Source organism: Myotis yumanensis, unplaced genomic scaffold (assembly GCF_028538775.1).
Source record: "Myotis yumanensis isolate MYYU_CA2020_CCGP unplaced genomic scaffold, mMyoYum1.0.hap1 SCAF_8, whole genome shotgun sequence".
NCBI lineage: Eukaryota > Metazoa > Chordata > Mammalia > Chiroptera > Vespertilionidae > Myotis > Myotis yumanensis.
In genome coordinates, this window is record NW_027223759.1 from 36,216,974 (window position 1) to 36,237,069 (window position 20,096).

Below are 20,096 nucleotides of genomic sequence, written 5' to 3' on the forward strand. Positions count from 1 at the left end.
TCTCTTTCACTCATGTCTAGGAAAGATTTTTCATATTTCCCAAGCTTATAAATATGATTAACAATACAAGAAAAACTATATTAAAGTAACTTCTATTAGTTAGGATTAGTAGTTAATTAAAGCTGGAAATATCTCTTCAAAGAGAATTTTAAGTGTTAAATAGCTTATGTAGACCAAAAACAAAGCTGGTAAAACAGGTGAATTATTCCTGGTGGGCAGTGTTACCCTGATAGAGATTGCTGACCTCCCTCTTCCTCACCACAGCTCTGCTCCAACCCATGGTAATAGTGATTCAATAGGTGTCTGGCCTCCCTGCTTGAAGGGACTCCACAGACTGGGGACCCAGACCTGTGTGCTCTAGATAGGTGGGCATTCAGAGCTGTTTAGTGGCTGTTGCATCACCTCAAGAGAAAGAAGGAAGCAGTCACATGGAGTTAGGTAGAGGCAATTCCTGTCCTCAGAAGAAAGATGACCGACGCTGGACAGAGTGTGAGCTGGCTCAGGTCTGAGGAGAAGCTGGATGGCAAGGACAGCATCTGCACTGCACATTAGGGACCTCACTGTAGAAGCATGAGGGTGTTGATGAAAACCCCCTCAGGGTATAATGACAGGAATGTCTTGGGCTTAGCTGACACACGGCATAATTGATGAGATAAAAGGCAAGGAGTCCTCCATGACAGACAGACTGGTGATAAAGGAAGAACCTAGAGCATAACCAGAGGCATTGGTCACCAAACAAAGCTCCTGCCCTTGTGTGTTTTATTGGGAAAGGTTTTAGTTATGAAATAGATTCACCAAAAAACACAAGTACAGTTGTCCTATATAAGTAGTTACTGTCCTGAGACCGACCATGTAACTCCACCTGGGTCAGAGTTGGTTGAAACCTTAGCACAGTCCCAGGGTATATGCTGAGTTCACACTTTGCCAATAAGGACATTGCTGCTCTGCGAGCATTTAAGATTATTTGCCTGCAGTCATATAACTAGTGACGTCAGAGGCTGATTCTGCATGTGCAAGTTAGCACCCACTGGCTATGTGAGGGTAAAGTAGAAAGAAGCAAGGACTCTGGAGGCTCTATTAAGATGGGAGGGGGCAATAAATGTTTGCTGGGTTCCTCTGACCTTACTGCTGCTCTTTTTAAAACTTTAATTATGGAATTAGGGAAATTCTATTTTAGGTACATAAAATGGATTTATATTTTTGTGTACTTTTCAGTTTTGCAGTCCTCCTAATTTCCTGGAGCCTCATAAGTTTTATTTTGATTTTGCTAACTCTGTCGTTAACAGAAAAAGCATGCTATTAATGATCAAACCAGCAGGCATTGCATCCCTCCTTAAACGTGTTGTTTTCTTTTTTCAGAAAACGTTTTGCAAGATAAAGAAAGTATTCCAAATGAGAAATACAGCTCTGTGTTTTCAAGAAATTGTTGGAGAAGTGAGCATTCACACTTTACAGTGCCTGTGGCCCAAGAATTTAATTTTTTTAAAAATTGTTGATGTGTTCTTTTGTATGAAGTACTTTTAACATTTATATTCATTACTAGAGGGTAGACTTTATATTTTGTGAGTGAACTTTGCATTTTCATTTTCTTTCACCTTAACTAACCACTAATGTTAGATTTCATTTCCAGGGATCAGTCGGCATGTATGTTAAAATGATTTGACTGGCCTAACCTACTAGTCATGGAGGAGCACTCTTGATTTGTTATTTACCCCAAATATTCTGAGTGGTAGAGATATGCATCTAATGACATAGAAGGTACCCGGCCATTTACTTACCTGGAGCACCATGTGGAGATTCTTCCCTGCCTTCCTTTCTGTTTGATCACAATACCCAAGACCAGTTTTGCTGCTACAATACAATACCGTTAATTCATCTGCACATTCATCTGTTCACCAAATGAAAAATAATTATGTAATGAGATATATGCTTATACTTAAGTAGCTTTCTTTTAAAAACAGGCTTTTAGGGGTAAATTTTAGAAATTTCTACATTCTTATACTAAGTCATTTTTTAAACCACTGGGCAGGGAGAACTTGTTACAGCCACTTTTTATAGTGTTTTCCACTAATACTGGTTATACTCTGCTATGGAAAAAGTCAGAGTAGCCATGAGCTCCAGTTTTCATATTGCAACTAAGATTCTTATCAACACAATGAAAGTAAATAAACTATTTTTACTCCACTAAGTCAACTTTTTAAAGAAAATCAGCAGTTGATCTGTTCAGAAACTGACCTTTTGTATTTTTATACTGCACTTTAATATATTTCTGTAACTAAAGGTATAGAAGATCTGCCTCAGGAGTGGAAATGGGGTCCTTTGGTGGGTGCCAAACCCAGATTTGGCTTTCCTTTAATTCTTTTTTGAATGGTTTTCTGAAGAGAGGCAAATCGCAGTAGTTATTATTTTTTTTATGTGTGTGTGGACTGTGTTGCCTATTTTTAGCCATCGTCATTTCCTTTGTTACGTGTAATACAAATTGCTCCATGTATCATGTAAGAATGAAAAACACTTCAAAACTACACCGTGGGCCATTTGCAGGTACTGCCAGTCAAAGCCGCTCCTGGTGGGTTCTCTGTGCTCTGTGGCCTTGGCCCTTCCGTTCCCTCCTGGAATGTCTTCATCCTCCACTGTGGCACTCACACTCTGCACTCCCAGGGTGCTGATGCTCCAAGGCCTGCTTTTATTCAACATTTCTACTGAAGTTGAAAAAGAAAGTGACAGATGAAAGGAGACCTGGAGGGAGCAGGTGCTGGTTCACTATTTTCATTTTGCTATAACAGGAGGGGTTAAAATAGAGAAAATGCTTAATCTGAGAATGAAGAGGGTTTTTTGGTTTTGGTCAAAAAATAACATGAGGTCAAAATATGTTAGTTACAAAAGTGTACTACAGAAAAAAATACGGTATTTTTGCTAACTTGGCCCCTCACTGTTAACTATTGTGAATGGTCAAAACCTTTAGGTTTAGGCATATTTTGCAAAGTTTTCAACAAGAAAAGGTGTTCCATAACTTGAGAGTACCATCAAGGCCAATTACTTGGGTTATTTTGGTACTTATTAACTGCTAATAAAAGCTGTTTAAGGGAGGCAGGGGGGGGGACATTTGCAAGTGATCTGTGTAAGCTTGTGTGTGTTTGAGTAAAACTATTTGGGGCTGACTGCACCTAGTAATGGTTATATGAGATGGGTGGACCTACACCTTTATACTTTTAAATCTTTTTTTTTCCCCGTTGCTCAAACTGAAATAGTTTTGCTACTAGATAACTGTTCTTTTACTAAGCCATACTCTTTACTTATAGAATTGTTATTTTGAAAAAATTTTACACAGCCATTTTTTATCCATTGAAAGTAACCTTTCATCAATAAAGCACTATTGTTTAGAGGTTAACGTAGTACTTCTCATTATTGTTTCTTTCCCAGGGAAAGGTGTAAGGTCTTCTGGGAAAGGTTCGAAGCCCTTAAAATGTGTGTCTAAAGTCAGGTAAATTGCATCGATAGCATCAGCAGTCAGCAATTTTGTATTGGCAGTCCAGTCCCAAAGAAAAGATAAAGACTGGAAAAGGAATTATTTACAGATGATCTGATCACCTACATAAAGTGAAAGAATGTCTGATAAAACAGCACTAGTAAGAGTTCAATGATGTCTACTCACTAATAAATTTTACTTAGGACTCTGGCCAGGTAGCTATTTCAGTTTGTTAGAGCATCCTCCTGATGCACCAAGGTTGCAGGCTCAATCCTCGGTCAGGTTACATACAAAAATCAACCAATGAATGTATCAATAGTAGGCAAGCAAATCGATGTTTCTCTAAAGTTAGTATTTTACAAAAATTTTTAGTGATAAAAATCTCATTCACTGTGGCAGCATCTACTAAATACCTGGAAGTACAATGAATGACAAATAGAAACCATATCTATTATGAATATTACTAAGATCAGTAGGAAAGTTCCTTTTCAATTTACCTGGACTGTAAGGCTGATCTGGAGGTCTGGACAGCACTCACTGTCCCACTGAGTAGTGAAGCTCCCGCTGTCTCTAGTTCCTTCTCTGTCCCCTATGGTAGCCAGCATGCAAGCTGCAGCCTCCACAGGGTCACCCGCCCTCTAACCAGACTCCAGTTTGCAGTCCCCCATGGCGCTATGCACCTGTTGTGCGGGTGGGTTAGTGGGGGCTTTGCGTCACCGGGGCAGTGAGTGCAGCCGCTGGGGGTACTGACGTGGGGGCTGGCGGTGGTGTCACTGGGGGCCGTTAAGAGGGAAGTCCCAGAGGGAGCGGTGGAGGGCTTGGGGGGTCAGGAGGAGGGCTCTGCCGTGCCTGGAACCTGAGCCTCCCCTACCGGGAGCGACGCTTACTCCCATCTCGGCTTTTCGGAAACGAGGTATCGGGCATGGCTCAGGAGTCGGGAGCACTGTAGAAGTCGCCTCGAGGACGACCCCAGTCGGTTTTGGAGTAATCCCCTCTACAGCCTTAGCGGATAAAGCCGCGGTGCCAGGACCACACCCATCTCGGAGGGCACTTTGGGCGTGGCCCTGAAGGGTGGGTGCGCAGTTCATTCACCGAGCCTCTGGAGGAGAAGGAGTATGTGCTCCTGCGAGCCGGGAGGGGGCGGTGATGTCACATTTCCATGCTTGGGTCGGGGTCGGGGTCGGGGAGCAGGAGTGGTCCTCAAAGGCTGAAAGGCCACGGTTCTCCTCCAAGAGGAATGCATCTTCGCCGCATCACATCCTCCTGTTGCACTCGGTGCCCTTAGTCTATGGTCTCGGTAGCCCCAGGAGAGCAATGGGTGGAATTTAAGAAGGATGGCTCCGCCGGTAGCGGAGGGAGCCTCAGGGAGGGGCTAACCGCGCCGGTCCCTCAGAGGTGAAGCCCCGCCCAGGCCCAAGTCCAGGCCCCGCCCAGGACAGAGTACGGGTCCCGCCCAGCGAGCCCGAGGCCCCACTCCCTAGTCGAAGCCACGCCCAGGACAGAGTCCAGCTTAGAGAGCCGAGTTTCTGATGATTTGCATTAGAATCCACAGGAGCCCCTCCGCCTCCCCGCCCACTGCAGGCCCGTTCACCAATCAGAATTCAATGCCGCGCCTAGACAAGCCAATCGGAGGCGTGTCCGCGGGGGAGGGGGTGGGGCTCCGGGCTGGGGCGGGGGCGCGGCGCGGCCCGCGGGCAGTCGGGAGCGGGCGGAGCCGGCGGAGGACCGGAGGCCGCTGCTGGAGACTGCACGGGCTCTCTGGCTGGTGAGGACTCGGGGCTGCAAGGACGCGGGGGCGGGCGGCGGAAGGCGAAGGCCGAGTGTCTGGGCAGGGCGTGCGTATGTACCGCGGCGTTTCGGGCGCCTCAGACAGCGGTCCACCGGAGGAGTCCACGCCCGCGCTCGCGAGGCCTTCGAGGATGGCGGGCCCCGTGAGAAGAGGGCCATGTGTGGGGAGCCCACCGCCAGAGGCCTGTGGTGCCCCGGAAGGGCCCCGCGTGGAGCCCGTGGGTGGGCGGGGCGGAGAGTGTCCAGTGGTGTGACGGTAGTGCCCAACGTGGAGTCTCCGGTGTGCCCCGCGTGGAGGCCCCGGGGGCGGGTGGGACGGAGAGTCCCCGCGCGGAGGCCCAGATGTGCACTGTGGAGGCCTGCGCAGAGCCACAGGTGGCAGCTCCCCTGGTTGGCGTGGACCAGGCCCTTCTTGGCCTTTCCTCATATTGTATCTTAAAGGTAGGAATTCGGTGTTAGGTATTAAAGTCTTTACTCCACTAAGGTCTGGAAATACCGGCCTCCTAAGGCAGTGGGGCGCTTTCTAAAGGAAAACCATGAAGGGTGGGACCCGGATAGGGTCCAGTCTATCACACAGACATCTTTTTCATTGACCCTGGTCCTAGTCAGAAATGGCTGTGAAAAAACAAAACAGGCATGTTGATGGGAATAATATCAGTACGTAATGTAAAGAAAAGGGAAGACTTAAGACCCAGGGCTAAATCTTTAGAGGGTGGTTTTCTTTCTACCTTCGTTTTGTTTGTTTCCATGAGGTATCTTTGGCTGGACCACTATGGAAATGTTTGATAACCATCAGGTGGCCCTGGGTTAGAGTGTAGACTGTGTTGCAACAGAGGACACAGATTTTCTCGATGCCAGCGAGATGGGAGAAGACATTTGAGGTAGCACCATGGAGTGACCTTTACTTGTAGACCAAATATAATTTTAATTTTCTGTATCTGGTATTTTTTGAAAATTTTTTCTGAGTTCCTGGACACCGGAAGACATAATTCTGTGTTGAGTTGTGAATCGTGTCATGCTGGTGGTTCTGTTTGGTTCTTTCAAATCTGCAGAGATGTGGCCAGTTTGCATGGCACCGTTTTAAAGGAGAGGCACTGGAGTAATTGGTATGGGCCCTGCCCCATTTACTGCACATTCATGGCCCAGGTTGCATGGATGTGCATCCTCCTGAACTGCACAAGTTTGGGCTCATTTACATGAACATCTTTTCGTCATGGACTTCCAAGTTCATTCTTTACTAATTCCTTTCCCAAAGAAGTTTATATGGCATTAATTCATTGCTGCCTCAACAAGGTTCCTTGTTGATAAAATGGGGTTAAAATTTACCTCAGAGGGTTGTTGTGAGGACTAATAGGATAGCTGCTAGCAAGATGCCTGGTACGCAGTCAGTGCTTAATAAATGTTAGCCATTCTGTTCTCAGGTGAAAGATTAGTCTGAGTAGACAGTAGACAGTGAGAAGTGGACAGGATTTAAGCAGTTATTCTGCATGGAGGGAAGGATATACACTGGATTGACAAAGCAAAGACTGATGCAGGAATAATTCTATGCAAGTTCTTTAAACCCATATAGCCACAAGGAATTCTGTCCTTTTTAAACACTCCTACCATAGTCACATCAACACCTCTATACTCAGACAGTAAGAAGTCTTTCTTATTGCTGCTTCCCCTTTCAGGTTTGTTTGCATTTTTCCTTCACCCGCTTTCTTATCAGCTTACCAATGGGTCATGAGCTTCCTGCACACAGCATAGTGTTAGGTATGCAGGAAAACCGCAGTCACTCCAGGCTTTACCTTGGCAGCAGACTAAAAAAGGTGAGGGTTCCACAAAACTTAATATGAAAAAATCCCAGTGTTTGGTGAGTTTCTGGGGAGCAGTTACATTGGTGGTGATTCTGTAAATCTAATCTTTTTGGAGAGCAACTGGCAGTATGTGATAAAGACTGTGATTTTGGAATTCCAGTTTTTAAAACAAATTCCAATATGCATGGAATAGCACTCCACAGCCAATAAGCATGTTCTGGCAACCCCATTCTTGTCCTTCCCTCCCAAAAAAATTGAAATGTGTTCAAAAACATGGCTTAACCCAAAAGGCAAAACTGTGTACACAGCAATTATATGTTGTAAAAATACGTGAGGACGTGGACAAGGATCAGAAGTGAAATTAGAATGATATAAGTAGTTTTATTTAGAGTCATAGGATTGTTTTACCCCTAAACTGGTATTTGGTTTATAGCCATTTTAAAATTCAAATGCAAAATGTTACTATGATGTTGTAGGATGCAGTGATGACTCTTTCTTCAGCCCATCTCTCCCAGCTTATTCTCCTCATTGTTTCCCAGCTATAGACCTCAAATAGGTGTGAAATTGCATCCAGACCTCTTAGGTTGGGCCATGACACTCTCACTGCCCAGCCCGCCATGGGCATCCTTGGGGCCCCAGCCACACACAGCCTTCCATTCTTACCCAGCAGTCCCATGCCTGTGCACACTGCTCTTTGTCCAGCTGGTCTCCTGTCACCTGCAAGGCCCAACTCCAACTTCAGGCCTGGGAAGCCTCTCTGGGTCAGGCTAGCAGCACTCTCTTCCTTGATGTTACCTTGTACTTTCTGCTCTCTGGTACTACAGTGTGGAGGTGCTCTTGGCCACTTACATGGTTGTCTCCCCTTATAGATCTTTGTGTCCCTGTGCTAGTCATCTGGGTCCTTCAAAGCAGAGAGGAGACAGTACACCATGGAATTGGGGTTGGGTCACTTGCAGAGCTGAGTGACCACGAGCAAGTCACTAACCCTTCTGCACCTTGGTCTGTAAATGGGATCCTGAGGATCAAATGCGATGACATGGAGGAGGGTGTGGCATGGGCTCCTAGCAATGGCGGTCACTCGGGATGTGGTGGCTCTTGGAATATGCACCAGGACCTTCTTTAAGCCTGATGCAGATGCTGTCTTCTTATTGAGGCCTTCCCCCTCCCTCTCCACCTGTCACATCCCATCTGCTGTCCTTACTTGACATTCTCCATGGACTTACCACCATTTAGCACACTCCCCTCTTTATAGTCTTCCACTATAATGGAAGGGATTTTTCTCTCTCTTGTAAAGTCCCGTGTCCTTAAGTACTTAGACTTGCTTGATACACACTGGGTGCTCAATAAAATTAATTAGATTTCATTTGGGGCAAGGGCAGATGCCAAATTTTATGGGGCCTGAAACTTACACAGTTGGGCGAAGGAGGGCCTCTTTAAGACAAGAATACAATGTTACAAATAATTAATTTTGAAAGTGAATAATTATTAAGAATTATAAAAAAACAAGTAAGCTACAGATTTGAAGAATCTGACCAGGAACACAAATCACTAAATCCCAGAAAATAGCACATTTGTTAATTACCTGATACATGCTGTAATACTTTTTCTTTGACTGTGTACTTTTTAATTGCCTCTTCATATGACAGAGAATGGAAAGAATTTAGTGATTCCTCTAGCATAGTTGATAAAAAAAAAAACTTTATTATTGATAGATACAGAAAACATGATTTCACATATAGACATATTTGCTGTTTCTAGTACAGCTACAGCTGTGTGTCTTGGAAAAGTAAGAGTTCTTTTAAATTCTGTTTTGCACAATTCCATTCAAAAAAGTAGAAAAATCTATGGTACATTTATAATTATATTACTACATTATCAATTTTTCTGACAGGAGCGCCACAGGTTTTCAAGCCTTGTTTCTGCCCACACACTTCCCGTGCTAGTCCTGATGTACCCAGTCAGGTGCTGCAGCCCCCACCTGGCCCTTTGTCTTAGCCCCTGGTGAGCAGGCACAGTGCTATAACAGTATTCCTGGAAGCCACACCTGCACTGAGATGGCTGGTCATAACTTAAGTATACACAGAAGTAACTGCGAACAACATATAAATGAACCTATTAAACCTAAAATAAATGTTTCCAACTCATTGCGCCCTTAGCTGGATCTAAGATGCCCCTTCTAAGCAACCTGATATAAAGGGAAAGGGAGAGAGTGCAAAGAGGCAGCAGTCTTTGTCCATTGCAATTAGAATATTTTTTGCAAATATTACAAAAGGCTCTAATGATAGGCACAGTTTGCATAGGACCTTGGGAGGGGCCAGTGCAAGTGAGGGGCCAAAAATCCGAGGCAGAATAGCTGCTTTTGCAGGGGTAGTTTCTGGTCCTTTGCTTGATGCCAGATGATGATACAGTAGAGCTCGTGGGGCGAGGGGGCTCTGAGCATCCTCCAGCCGCCAATGAGAATGTATTTGGGAAGAAGGAAGCACACTAGGCAATTTCACAGACTGTTTAAATGGCTCGGCTTCATTAATGCTTGTCTCCTTCACAATTCAAACCCCAGTGGTATTGATGGTAGTTAACCAGGTGAATGTTGGGGGAACAAGTCTCTACAGCCATGGCCGCATAACAACCTTTTGTCCAATAAGGGACTTCATATACAACAGTTTCCCAAAAATCCCAGTGATGTCGCAGCCGTCACAACATCATAGTGCAACACATTACGTGTTTGTGGTGAGGCTAGTGTAAAAAAACCTACTGATACTTATAAAAGTACAGCACATGCAATTATGTACAGTACATCATACTTGAAAATGGTAATAAATGGTCATGTTACAGGTTTATGTATTTACAGTATTCTTTTTATCATTATTTTATTTTATTTTTTTTAAATATATTTTATTGATTTTTTACAGAGAGGAAGGGAGAGAGATAGAGAGTTAGAAACATCGATGAGAGAGAAACATCGACCAGCTGCCTCCTGCACATCTCCCACTGGGGATGTGCCCGCAACCCAGGTACATGCCCTTGACCGGAATCAAACCCGGGACCTTTCGGTCCGCAGGCCGATGCTCTATCCACTGAGCCAAACCGGTTTCGGCAAGTATTCTTTTTATCATTATTTTAGAGCAGGGGTGGGGAACTGTTTTTTCTCAAAGGCCATTTGTATATTTATAACATCACTCGCAGGCCATACAAAATTATCAGCTTAAAAATTAGCCTGCTGCCCCGCCCAGTGGCTCAGTGGTTGAGTGTTGACCTATGAACCAGGAGTTCAATTCCCACTTAGGGCGCATACCCCTGTTGCAGGCTCAGTCCCCAGTAGGGGGCATGAAGGAGGCAGCCGATCAATGATTCTCTGTCATCATTGATGTCTCTCCCTCCCTCTCCTTTCTTCTCTGAAATCAATAAAAATAAATTAGCCTACTATATCTGGTCAAACAAATAATTAACTCACCCCTAATACTTTGACAGGGCCAGACCAAATGATTTTGCCGACTTTACATGGCCCACTGGCTAGACATTCCCCATCCCTGTTTTAGAGTGTACTCTTCCTACTTATAAAAAAATGTTTTCTATAAAACAGCAGCTGTGTTACACCGGCCGCAGCCTCATACATCTGTTTACTGTCTCTTGATAGCATCATTTTCTCTTGTGCTTGATTTAATCCCATGGTGTTTTGCCCAGTAACGTGCTGTCCAGGCTAGTAAACTGGGAACAGTAGGTGGTCCCATATAGGTTTGTGTAAGTGCTTCTATGATTTTTGCACAACCAAATCACCTAATGATGCATGTCTTAGACTCTATCCCAGTCATTAACAGCCCATGACTGTATCTGAACAAGATATCTATTCCGGGTGTTTGAAAATACTAATTTTTATTTAGGTGGACTAATTTATTTAAATTTTTAATGGATTTTAGAGAGAGGAAGGGAGTGAAAGAACAAGAAACATCAGTGTGAGAGAGGAACATCGACCGGTTGCCTTCCATATGCACCCCGACTGGGGTCAAACCCACAACCTGGGTATGTGTCCTAACCGAGAATTCAACCTGCCACCTTTCAGTGTAGGGGACAAGGCTCCAACCAACTGAGCCACAACAACCAGGGTTAAATGAACTATTTTAGAAAGAAGAGTGAGCACAACTAGAGGAAAGATGGAATAGTCCTTCCTGCTTTCTCTTGGCAGGTGAACACACTATAAGTAACCCTATCAGTGAAGACTTCTAAAGCAGGTTGTAGTTAAACAGTAGTCTGCAGAAAAGCCATCTGATTTCAATAGTAATGGCAATTTGAAAAGTACAGATTATTGGAAGAAAGGAAATAGAAATCAACTCTTCCCTTGCCCAGAGATAACCACTGTAGACCTGGTTTAGCATGGATGTCAAGGACTGGTTCCAAGAAGGCAGAATGTGCACACTCCACGCTGACTCTCCCACTGACTGTAGCTAGAGAGCCTGGACAGCTGGATGGAGCTATTTGGGGACTCTGACAAGTAAATGGTGACAGGCGGATTGGGGACAAAGGACAGAATTTGAAGTACACTGCACCAACAGGGAGGTTCCTGTTTTTCTCCCAGCATCCCCAGCCTGGTCTTCAGATATCTGAAACCCAGAGATGGGCACAGGTGGGAGCAAGGAGAGCTGCAGGAGAAGAGAGAGGGTGAGGAAAGCCACACTTGTCCTCTCCCTCCTTGTCTTCCACTCAGACCTGTGGCAGCAGGAGCCTACAGACACTTGAATCTCTAAGGGAGTGGGGGAACCCTGTTGCTTTGTCTCCCTCACCTCCTGCAGCTTGGTCCCAGACATGGGTTGGTCACAGGAAATGACTAAAGCCCCAGGTTTCTGGCTGGAGGACTGAGGAGAGCCCCAGGCAACTGGAAATTACACAAGGGAGATTGTGAAGAGGGAGGAGCTCAGAAAAGTGACCCAAGTGGTTTATGAACTTTGGGGCTCAACACTGAGCTGTGCGGGCATGATTCTGACCCTGAGCAACTTGCCAGAGACTTTGGCAACTCAAATAATGGAAACAATGCTGACCATTGGGTTGTGGTACATGGAAGGACAGAGCCTCTGCAGATGAGCTGAAGCCATCCACAGCCTGGAGATGGCTGGTCGGGACTTGGAGCCTGCACCCAGCCAGGCCAGTGCCTGCCAAAGCAAAAGTACCAGCATTCTGCATGGGATTTAAACAAAACCCAAGGTCTCATAACACATTTTTTTAAATGTCCAGGATACAATTCAAAATTACCCAGCATATGCAGAACCAGGAAAATGCCACCTCACAAGAGAAAAGTCAGACAAAAGCTGAAATGCTGCAGGTGTTGGAATTACCTGATAAAGACTTGGAGTAGGCAAAAATTGGGCCTTCATGACCTTCATCCACTAGTATCACTTCTGGGGACATGTTATGTAATGCTGCAAAAGCTCTTTACAGATGTAATTTAGGGTCCCAATCAGCTAATCTTAAAAGAGAGGTGTCCTGGATCATCCAGCAGGGCCTCATCTACTTCCACAAGTCTTTAAAAGCAGAGCTCATTCCCCAGCTGCAGCAGAAGGGACGTGGAAGCCTGAGAAGGATTCAGCATGCTGCCTCTGAAGATGGAGGGAGCCATGGGGTACAGGCAGCTCCAGAAGCATGGACTGGGGACCTCAGTCCTGTATCCAAGCAGAACTGAACGAGCCCAGAAGTACCTTCTTCCCAGAGCAGCCACATAAAACCCTAAGCCAGTTGACACCCTGACTTAGACCTTATGGGACCCTAGGCAGAGAACTCTGCTGGTCCATACACATCCAGACTGCCAACCCACAGAAACTGAGATAATAAACGGCTGTTATTTTAAGAAGCTAAGTTTGTGGTAAGCTGTTATGGTTTCAATAAAAAAACTAAAACACACTTTAAAGCAGCTATTATTGAAATGTTCCAAAAAGTAAGGGTACTTTTGAAACAAGTGGAAAGATAGAAAGTTTTAGCCAAAAAAAAAAAAAAAGATATAAAGAAAAACAAGTCGGAATTTTAGAACTGAAAAATACAATAACTGAAATAAAATGGAGGTGACAAAGGAAACTGAATTTATAATGCATGGTGTAGTTTTTTAAGTCAAATTTTTTTTTTTTAATCTTAAAAAATTTGCCTTATGTTACCTTGGCCTGGGAGCCAGGATACTGGCTGCTGGTCTCTCCTCTCCATTGATTGTATCTATGTCCTTCAGCAAGAGTCTTCCTTCTCTGGCACTGATTTCTGGTGGACAGAATGGGCCTGAGCCAGCATTTCATTGTGTAGGAACCTCACACACTCCCTATCAGCTGTGCACTATTCCAGGGGATCCTTAGATCCTTATATACATTGAAACTTGTTGCTAGACCTGTTTATTTTTAACTTATGGAAGATTCCAAACATTCACAAAAGTAGGGATAATATATCAAACCCAGCTTCCATAGTCAACATATGGGCAAGTAGATTGGGGGTTTTTTGTTTATTTGTTTGTTTGTTTGGTCTACAGTCCCCTCCATCTTACTATATTAAAGTAAATCCTAGACATTATTCCATTTTATCCTTTATATATACACAATACCATTAAGAAAATTAACAGTACTTTATAATATATCTAGTTACTATTCACATTTCCCTGATTGTTCCATAAATACTTGATTCAGGGTTCAAATAAGGTCCATATCTAACAGGTAACATCCTATATAATATAAGCATAGTATGCAAATTGTTCCCTCAACCAGAGTTCTTCTGGGAGTTTGACTAGGGGGCAGGCTGGCCTGGGAAAGGGAGGGAGGCCCCGGCCGGCAGCGGCAGCAGCAGACAGCAGCAGGCAGCAGCAGGCAGCTGAGGGAAGGGAAGGGAGTACCCGGCCAGCAGCCGCTAGGGACCCTACCAGTGTACGAATTTCATGCACTGGGCCTAGTCTTTTAATAGTTTCTTTCCTCCCTCCCCACTTTCTTTGCCATTTATTGAAGAAATGAGGTCACTTTTTTATGGAATATGCCACATTCTGGTTTCACTTGTAGTCTTTTAATCATTAGGATACATTTTATTAGTGATATATAACGAAGTTACTAAGTTTTAAAGTTACTTGAACTAATTCTCTTTGTAGTTTAGTCACTGTTTTAGTGTACAATGAGGATCATCTGTCTCATTTTGTTTGAAATTTTAGCGCTTGCTGTTCTAAAACACTGATTTAATTTTGCTTTCTAATCATATAAGAACATTTATAAGGTTCCCAAGTCAACATGACTAAACATAGTATATTAGAAGTGGCTTCCAGGATGTTTTCCCAACGCTCCCCCCTCCCCAGTCCTGTGCCTACCTGTCTCATTAGTTTCTGTTTTATCCTTCAGTCTTTTTTAATATAAGCAAATGCTTGTGTTTATATTCCTCCTCCTCTAACAGAAGTTAGTGCGCCAAACACCTGCTTTCACATCAAAGCAGTATACTGGTATAGACATCTTTCTGACTTTGTGAAGATTTTGATGGTGAATTGGGCAACTTCATATAAAAAAAAGTGTTGAAAATCAGTCAGCTATCCAAATTCATTTCAGCTCTTAAAACTTTATTGTTCACACCCTGGCTAGGTACTTGGTTGCTTAGAGCGCCATACCTATACTCCAAGGTTGCGAGTACGGTCCAGGGTCAAGCAATGAAAGCATAAATAAGTGGAACAACAAATCAATGTATGTTTCTCTCTCCTCCCCCCTCCTCTCTCTCTAAAATCAATAAATAAAAACAATTTTTAAACTTTATTTTTCAGTTAATAGAATTTTGTTTCATGTAAAGTCAGAATACCTGATGGTAGAAGGTCAAAATTACTGACATCTATTTAGTGTTCAGGCAGTTCTTTTAAAAACCTAGGGAGTAAAAGAATTGTAAGGTTTGAAAATATTGGTTATCTAAAGTCATAAGAGTGGGGCTGGGTGTGGTGAAATAACCACTCATCCATGGCCAAGTTAGACTTAGATCCCAGGTGCACTGCCTCCAGACTTCCACCCCCTGCCCCCAGGCTACTGCTGTGTCCTTCCTTCCTCATTTCCCATGAGTGCCTGAGTGTCCACATGATTATTTGGCCTCTTTTATCACAGCCTGGGGACACCTTTCTGTTTTCATGAGCTGCCCTTCAACACCAGAGGTTTTTGAGGTTGGTGACTGTGACTGCCCTTCCTGGTACTTGAGGGACAGCATTGCCCAGGATGCAGGTTCTTGTCAGTCCTTAGGCTTCACATATGTGACATCAATCCTGAAGCACCTGTTGGAGCAAGTGTACAGGTGAGTTCTGAAGTGCCCTTCTCCCCAGCTTTTCAGCACCAGACGTGTTTTCTATGGCTTTCAACAGATGGGCTGTATCCTGGGGAGGGGGTGTTGTGAAGCTGGCTCTGTTCCCTGGGTGGGCTGCCCACCCGCCCTCCACAGTCCAGCCGTTTGTTCCTTGTCGGCTCTATGAAGCCTTGCCTGGCAATGCAGGTTCTGACGGTTTTCCTTCAGGTCCTTACATTGATTGAATTACTCAGTTGTTTATTCTAAAACCTATCAGCCATGATTACTAGAAAGGGAATAAAAAGGGTCCGTCTCTTGCTGCATTGTGTTAAAGAGGTAATGCAATCCAGGGTTGAGAACCAGGTGACAATTCCATTTAAATGCCATCAGCACCAAAAGTTCATTCCCAACACTGCATTGGGGTTTAGGATATTAGAACATGCAGGGGAATGAGTGCCATCTTCTGCGTCCTTCGTTGGTCACTGTAGAAGTACAGCAAGTCCTCACTTAGTTGTCACAGGTTCTTGGAAACTGTGACATTAAGAGAAACAACCTAAAGTAAGCCAGTTTTACCAGCAGCTAATGATGTGAATCAGAGCTAAGTTCCTACCACATATTTCTGGTCACAAAAACATCACCAAACTTCTAAATAAAGACCCCAAACACTTATAATATTAAACATTAAAATAAACATCAGCTACACATACATTTGAGAAACATTAATACTAAAAACAAGTAAGGTAACAATTTTCTAACCTGCTGGTTTCAGTTTAGGGTCATGGATGGCTGGAACCTCTCCCAGCAGCTCAGGAAGCAAGGTGGGGGCGCCCCATCCCCACCCCCACAGGTGCTCTTCCATCTTAGGGCCACCCATGCGCACAAAGATAGGGACACTGTACATGTACATAGGGCATTCCCCTCACGTTACATTCTTGGGATTTGGGAGGAGCCCGGAGTCCCTGGAGGAAACCCATATGGACATGGGAGACCATGCACACTCCACACAGACAGTGGTCCCACCAGGAATGGACTTTTTTCCTCATTGGTGTTGTAAGGAAATGACATTGAACAGAATGACGTTATTCGAGAACCTGTTGTGTGTTTTTTGGTCCTCCTAAAAGAAACAACCAAAAATATTTCATGGAAGGTAGATTTTTTTTTGCACAGAGAAATTTGAGCAAGCTCCCTTAGTGTGATTATGGGCTGCTGTGTCTGGGGAGCTGTGAGCTGGTTTTCCAGCAGAGACCGGGAACATGGTGGCCAAATCCAGGCTGGGCTTGAGTCCTGACTCTGTCACTTCTGAGTTATGTGTTCTGTGGCAGACTTTTGTTTTTACTAGACTTTTTTCTTTTTTTCTTTTTTTTTAGAGCAGTTTTTAGTTCACAGCTAAACTGAGTGAAGTTACAGAGAATTCCCATATGACCCCTGCCCCAACCCTGGCATAGCCTCCCTGGATAGCAACACCCTCCCTCCCCAGGCAACATTTGTTACAAACCTGCATTGACACATCGTTAGTCAAAGCCTTGGCAGACTTTTGGACCAAATTCTTCCAGCTTCAAGGTAGAATATGTCTCAAGATGGTTTTTTAAGTTTTTTATTAAATGAGTATGTACGCATAGGAGCTGAGTTTGTCGTAGGTAGCACTAAATGTCAGTAGTGGAAACTATACAGCGACCAGCAGTATTTTTAGAAATGAAGACCACAAAGCATTTCAGTCTGGTGCAAGGAAGATGGGAAAATGGACTGCGGTCCCTCAGAGGTCACTTCTCTCGGGATTTCTGGAAAGGTTCTCTGGCAGCAGCAGAGACGTGAGCAGGGGCTGCAGAACACTGGGTGTGTCAGGGACTGGTAGTGACCTTGCTGTGTTTATTTCTAGTCTGGCTTGCGTATTCTTGCCTTTGTAATGTTGGTTTATAAGCACACAGAACAGAACAAAGTAACTTCTGTAGGCCATAATTTGTAACAACGGCTCAATGCAGACATCTTTCCCCGAGTCAGGCTGGAGGAAGTCATTGGGCTGTAGAAAGTGACTTGGATGATCAGCCTCACTTTCTACAGGAAGTATCCAGTTATGCTGCTTGTTCTGAAATAGATGGATAGCCTTTGAGAACAAGGTTAGCTAACATTCACAGCACTGGAGTTTCCTACTTTCAAGGCTTTCTTAAACTTAAAGCTGAATTCTCATTAAATGGGTAGTTTATGCCACATTACTGTTATGTCATAGCAGATAGATTTTTCTTTGGAACGTCACAGCAGGGTCCCTCCTGGGGCATTGACTCAAGTGAATCTGTCTTCCTCAGATGACCCTGAGTTTCAGCATCAGCTGTGCCAATGTTTACAGTAGAGTGGATCTAAGTTTGCTGTGAGGAAGGAGTTTCCTCTAGGGAGCCATGTTTTAGTATTCCTTGAACTAAGAAAAGTCTTTTCTGTGTAATATGTCTTTCGTTCTTCTGACAGATGAAGCAGTGTTAAATTAAAAGTATGCTGTTTTAAATATGTTTTTATTATAAAATAAACACAGACATAGAAAAACCACATGAGTCAAATCTATAGCTCAATGAATTATAAAGTGAACGCTGCCCTGGTCAAGTAATAGAACTGAGCCCCCTTACCCTCCAGTGACAGACCCCTCCCGCCACGAAGGAGGGACCACTGCCCTGACTTTTCTAGCAATAAACCTCCTTGCATATTTTCCTTAGCGTTTTCTCACCTGAATGTGCCCTCTGGACACTATAGGTTGGTCTTTCTTGCCTTTTTTTAGAAGTATGTGTGTAGACATGACTTTCTTATAATGACAGAAGAGAAAGAGCCTGAAGAAGTTTTTTCCATATAAAATTATTAAGAACAAATGTAAATGAGAATTATACAATGGAATAAAGAAGGATAGTAACTTCTAAAAATATATTCTGGTTTACATATGTTTTCAGAATTGTAGCTTGGCTTAAAAGTGGAAAGGTAGCTTTGGTGCCTAAAATACCCCCCAACTTGTTTCAAAAGAACCTACTCTTGATGGTTCCGGGTTCGCTAAATGTGAGCTGACCAAGAACTTAATCATGTTTCACACAGGAGACACCTTCCCTCACTTTTGTACTAACTGTTCAAGTTTGTGAAATTGAAATGAAAAAGCTCGTATTTATGATTCTCAGAACCTGTATATTTCAGGTTTACTCTTAATGTCATGAAAACAGTGATTTCCTCAAGTGTCGTTCTGCTTGTGAGGGAGCCCTGTCTTTGTTTCTGAACTCTACACAATGCATTGCATAATGAGGCAGTTTTCGGGTTCTTTGATGCCAGTGACTTTAAGTAAACACATAGCAGACATTTACAGTAGCATTTAGTTCCTGTTCTCAGGGGCATACAACCTGACGAGAGAATTCTGAAGATAATAGGTAACTGCTAACCCAACCCAAACGTGTGTGGGAACTGAGACAGTAGGTGTGCTTGGCAGAATGACACACGGCCTCATCCTGTGCTGTGCTGTTCACCTTCCACTTTCCTGGGGGTTTCACTTCCTTGCTTTGCGCTTACTGTCTGATCAACCAGATGTGCATGGAAGTTCTCGCCCTGGTAGGGTTTAAGTGGACAGAGTGGGATGCCTGGCACCTGGTCCTTGAGAAGCTTTTAGGACTTAATTCAAGGAAAAAGTTCATGAGTTTGTCTTGATAACAAAATAAGCATGACAAAGAGAAAAGGGCCGAAGGACTCAGCCAGGCATGCAGTTTGCAAGCAAGGAACTAGACCAGGAATGTAGTGAGATTAATCCTCTAAAACATTTACTGCAAACTCGTATAAGACTTTTTGAAGATGATTATGTGAAACAAAACACTTGGCAGCAGCTGCATTCTTTCTTGATTATACATCTGGCATTCGTTTTCGCCATATTGTGTTTTACTGTTAAATATGTTTCTTTAAGTTGACTTTCAAACATAAATACATATATTTAAGAAGGAAATTTGCCATAAATAGAAGGTAACTATATTAATGAATACAATTCAAAGCAAGCTAGTCTTATTAGATTCTGGCTGATACTTAGCCTGTTCTTTCTTTGTTAAAAAAAACTCTGAAGTGATTTGCCCTGCTCAACTCAATAGCTTAAAAAGCAGAGACCTTCCCCAGGGCACAAGGAGGATTGAAAAGGGCACCCAGTGCTGCCCCAGCTACTTAGCTCTGTTGGACCCTCAGTGTTGTTACCGGTTAGGTGGGTGGTAGGTGGTCATTGTGAGGATGGGATGGGAGGATGCCTTCCAACCTCAGGTGTGTGATCCTCGTGACACTCACCTAGGCTCTCCTCCATACCGTGCCTAAAATTATTTCCCTCACCATCGGTGGCACCCATTCCAACCTTGTGAGACACGACGTAGAAAAACCAAGGAATGCAAAGCTGGCAGAGTCAGGGGTGGTTGTCTTGAGCTACTGTCCTTGGAATTTTCCCCACCCATCAGCAGAAATGAGGAGCCTGCTGAGTGCACTGGTGCTGTGCCATGTGGGACCCGTTACTTGTGCCGAAGGCCCGGACAGCACAGTGGGTGTGTGGCTGGTTGGCAGAGCCTGAGAAGGACTAGCCCTGCCAGCCTCTTGCCCTCTGCCCACCGAGTGATGGTGAGGCAGCTCTCATAGGAGCTTCTGTAGGGTCGGTGTGCTCAGACGCCACCCAGCCTGCAGAATCCCCTGGGAAATACTGTTATTGGAGGTGCTTGTTATATTTTCTGTTCCACCAACCAAGTATGAGCAGAAGATAGTTGTTTTTTTTAATCCACTCAAGGATATGTTTTTATTGATTTTTCTTTAGAGAG

General features: G+C 44.0%; 2 protein-coding genes across 6 annotated transcripts in view; both read left to right on the forward strand.

Annotated features, from left to right (window-relative positions):
• SEPTIN2 (septin 2) overlaps nucleotides 1–3,388 on the forward strand; it is a 31,239-nt gene extending 27,851 nt beyond the window's left edge. Inside the window, exon 12 of the mRNA XM_070422600.1 lies at nucleotides 1,360–3,388. The gene's annotated coding sequence lies outside the window, so the exon portion shown is untranslated. The remainder of the gene's footprint in view (nucleotides 1–1,359) is intronic.
• A 1,785-nt stretch (nucleotides 3,389–5,173) lies between these two features.
• Nucleotides 5,174–20,096, forward strand: part of FARP2 (FERM, ARH/RhoGEF and pleckstrin domain protein 2) — a 102,745-nt gene continuing 87,822 nt past the window's right edge. For 4 of the 5 annotated variants that reach the window (XM_070422601.1, XM_070422603.1, XM_070422604.1 and 1 more), the window contains exon 1: nucleotides 5,174–5,231. The gene's annotated coding sequence lies outside the window, so the exon portion shown is untranslated. Of the gene's footprint in view, nucleotides 5,232–15,131; nucleotides 15,316–20,096 lie in introns of all 5 variants that reach the window. The other variant, XM_070422602.1, reaches the window with a different exon arrangement.